Source organism: Triticum dicoccoides, chromosome 2A (assembly GCF_002162155.2).
Source record: "Triticum dicoccoides isolate Atlit2015 ecotype Zavitan chromosome 2A, WEW_v2.0, whole genome shotgun sequence".
NCBI classification, from domain to species: domain Eukaryota; kingdom Viridiplantae; phylum Streptophyta; class Magnoliopsida; order Poales; family Poaceae; genus Triticum; species Triticum dicoccoides.
In genome coordinates this window covers 649,359,563-649,364,015 of record NC_041382.1, presented here as the reverse complement: position 1 = coordinate 649,364,015, position 4,453 = coordinate 649,359,563, and positions in this window count along the sequence as shown.

Genomic DNA, 4,453 nt, shown 5'->3' with positions numbered 1-4,453 from the left:
TTACCTTGGGTCGATACCATTTCAGATTTTGTTTCCATGGGCCTGGAGTGGCCCTGATGAACTTTGCGCAAGCCCTGCCCGCCGACAAAGAAAATGAATAAATGAGTTATTAAATAGTTGTTATCAGGAAATGACGAACTAATTAAATATGCCGAGATATAGTTCATAATGATTGAAATTACCTGTTGACTATCCCCTTCACGATGGTGTAGTCACTTGCTTTCTTAAGTAGTGAGTCTAGTACTTCAACTGTTCCTTCATCAACTTTAATGATTAACAAGATCCAGTGAAATCTGCATGCACACACGTTTGCATGTCTTAATTAAGCGGGCATATGTAAGCAAAAACATGTAGCTAGCTAGTAGGGAAAAACAGAATTTGTAGTACAAGACAGTGTGACTCACTGGAAGTTGTAAGGAAGTAGTATATCTTCATTGTATTTGAGTTCCTTGAAGAACTGTAGCATGCTTTCCTCTACACTTTTTTCATGATATGGATCTATTTTCCATGTGTATTCATTAATGGTATTTGAGTCAACGAACCCAATGCCATAGCGTCCACCTTTTTTAATTTCATAAATCTTCATCCCAAATAATACCACAGAAAAGAATATAGTGAGGATAATTACAGGTAATGATTGATCAAAATGATCACTACAGCTAGCTTGAGACTTAAAACAGAAAGAAATCACTTACAGACAATAGCAACTGACGATAGATTTGTCGAGTGCGTCTTGATTGTATAGCTGAAATAGTTCCGAATACTCAACGGTCACAGCTTTCTCATGGTAGTAATGATCCTTGTTGACATTCACCATGAGGGACTCTCGATTGGAAATCTTGGTAATGTCCATGTACCACTGATGCAATTCATACATTCTCGTTGGGAGCTTATGGACCTCCTCTGGCTCGACCAAAGGTTGGCCCCGGGCATATTTCCGTTTTATTTCCTCCTCTCTAGTCGGAGACATGGGCTCGATATCGAGGAGTTATCCAACAGTGATCCCGGTCGATTCAGCCTCCGCAATATGCTCCTCGGTTATTACCACATCGCCCACCCCGGGAACGTTAACGGTTTGCCCACAATAATATTGGGCGCGCCTACTCTCATGTGTTGTTGGCACAACAAGCGGGGGGATTGATTGCGCCGCCTGTTCTCCCAGCTGGGGAACTGTTTTACCGCTCCTTTTGCCAGCTGATTTGCTCGAGCTCGAGCTCGCCTCTTTCTGTAGACGTGCTCGATTTAACTTCTTGATGTGGCGCTCATAGTCTGTGTCAACAGGCTTGGGAACTTGTGCTCTAGCCATACGAATGAAGTGGTCAATCTTTTCCACAGGCACTTTCTCCCTTGGCGGCGGTGGCGGTTTCAGTGCAAAATGGGCTTCCACCTCGGCCTTTGATATGGCTACGTTTTCCTCCTCGGACTTGTCGTAAGGCCTCTGCGGAAGAGGCGCGAGGCTTGGACCATATTGAAATCGCTTGCCTCCGCCTGTACCTCCAGTACTACCTCGACTTGTACCGCTACGCACCATAGCTGAGGCGGCTCTCTTCCGTGATTGCTGAGGCGGCGAAGATGGCTGACGTGGCTGAGTTGGAGGAGGAGGAGTGGCCTGAAGCTGTGCTGGACTTGGAGAAGGAGTGGCCTGAAGCTATGCCGGACTTGGAGGAGGAGTGGCCTGACGCTTTGCCGGACTTGGAGGAGGAGGAGTGGCCTGAAGCTGTGTCGGACTTGGAGGAGGAGTGGCCTGACGCGTTGGTGGACTTGGAGGAGCAGGAGTCTGCTGACTCGGTGGTAGACTGCGACGAGGAGTCGGATGACGCGGTGTCGGTGGCCTTCAAAAGATGATGCAATCCTTTCTCCATAGGATGATACGATGGTTGGCCTCTCCTAGTGTGTGCTCATCGTCACCTCCAGGAATGTCAAGCTCTAGCCCCGAATATTGGTCCACCATCTCATCAACCAAGACACGAGCATAGCCCGCTGGAATCGGGTTGCAATGGAAGGTTGCCTCGGGGGGATTTGTAAAAGCAAGGGCGTCCGCCACCTTCATGGATATGTTCTTCATTTTGAAGTGTAGCTCGCAGTTAGTGTTCTCCATGATGTCATCCACTGGGTAGCTATCCAGCAATGCGTCGCCTGGGGCGGAACCCACGCTGCTTCTCGGCATGGATGGGACGGTGCTATCCAATGGTGGATCATCCGCTAGCTGCTGAGACCCCCTTTGCTGGCTAAGTGAGTCGATCTGCTCCTGTTGCCGCTGTAATTTGACTGCCAAGTCCGCGTGCGCTGATTCTAGGCCTTGAAGGCGTTCATAGTCTAGCTTCCTCTGCTCCTCCTCCATCTTCCTCTTCTTCTCCTCCGCAATCTTCTTTCTCACACGGGTTCTGTAGTCGGCGTTCCAGTCCGAAAACCCCTCATACCACGGAATAGCGCCCATGCCTCGTGTTCTTCCCAGGTGTTCAGGATTTTCCAGGGCACGCATAAGCTTGTCGTTCTCTCTGTTGGACTCGAACAACCCCGATCGAGCCTCTTCTATTGCAACAAGTAGCTTATCTCCGGCTCCGTCCAGACATGCCTTCTGCGAAACTTTGCATGTCTTCGGGTCCAACTCCCCCCCCCCATGTGCATAGAACCAAGTCCTGCACCTGGGGGGCCAGCTCAATGTTTCTGGAGTGACACCTGCATCCAGCATCTCTTTCTCGGACTTATCCCACTTAGGCATTCCCACCGCATAGCCACCTGGCCCCAGCTTATGGAACTTATCCTTTTTTGCGGCATTGGCCTTATTTATTCTCGACCGTTGCTTAGATAATTCTGAATCCTTGAATTTCACAAAATCGTCCCAATGAGTACTTTGCTTCTCTAGTGTTCCCTCGAAGACTGGAGTCTTCCTTCCTCCGTTGACGTACTTGGCCCATTCACGAATCTTGTGGTTCTTGAATGCAACCACCATCTTCCTAAGAGCAGCGTCCTTGACTTTCTCCACATCTGCATCTGTGAAATGATCTGGTAGGGTGAAATGTTCCATGAGCGTTTCCCCAAGCAGAAGTTTTTGTTTGTCGTCGACAAAAGTAACTCCTGGACGTGGCTTTGCTGGCTCTCTCCATTCTTGAAGGGAGATCGGGAGTTGGTCCTTCACAAGAACTCCGCACTGACGAATGAATTTGTCCGCAATCTTCTTAGGCGCTAATGGTTTGCCATTAGGTCTAAGGGCCTCGATATTGTACTTTACGCCCTCCTTCAACTTTTTGTTCGGGCCACGTTTCCTGTTGCCTGAAGATTTGCTCGATCCGGATGGCTGAAAGAAGAAAGATCGATTCGTTAATATATCTTCAAGTCATTTAAAACATGTGATGATCACCAGATGCCTTCTTATATAAATATATATACCTCGCCGGTCTTTGTTGTTTCAAGATCAACATTTTCTTCGTCATGTTCATAGTTCATGACTTCATCAATTCGGTCGTCACGATCGAATATCATATCACCCTCCCCGGTGTTGTTTAGATATTCGGAGCCGTCATAATCTTCTTCATTCTGATCATCATCTGGCCCGCAAGGATTGCGTATGATATTGAATAGGGCCTCTTCTCCCTCTCTGCCGGTATTGTCCGCCATAGGTTTTGTTTAACTAATCCAAAAGAAATATATTCAAATTACAATGCATGGATGCAATCAATTAATAAGGAAAAACTGAATCTATCATAGTACATAATAAGCATCATCGAATATAATCTCGAATACGTTGTCTCGAATAATAGATATAATCTCGAATACATCGTCTCGAATAATAGATATAATCTCGAATACATCGTCTCAAATAATAGATATAATATCGAATACATCACTAGCTAGCTAGCTAGCAAGCTAATAAAGATCAAATACTACAGAGTAATCTAGGCCACTCGCGGTTCCTGAGGTGCGGTCGATGGACACCCAAAGAGAAGGAACCATCACTGGATCATAGCTCGGGTGATCTCCCAAAAGAACCTGCCAGGTATTGGAGAACCTGACGTTCATAGCAGCCATGTAGCGATGGACGTGCTCGTCCTCCTCCCTGACACGACGACATACCACCTCCGGCGGGGCCGGCTCCCTCTGCACCGAAAGTGGCCCACGCGAACGCCACCAAAGGAGATGAGGGTCGACGACGGGACCCGGGGCCGGGTTCCTCACCAAGCGTCGCGCCCCTGAAGGTAGCACCTCCCAGTGCCAGCCCGGCGGAGCCCAGTCCCGGACATGGGTCCTCTGAAGCAGGACGTCGTCGCGAATGGGTCGACGGCGAGGATGCGGGCCGGGCATCGTCGACAACAAATACTATATGCCACAAAAGTAAAGTAACATTTTTTAAATGATGGATTGTGATTTCATATATGCAAATTCTAAATTTTATAACTAAAACTAACATTTCTAATATTTCTATAACTAAAACTAACATTTCTAATATTTCTAT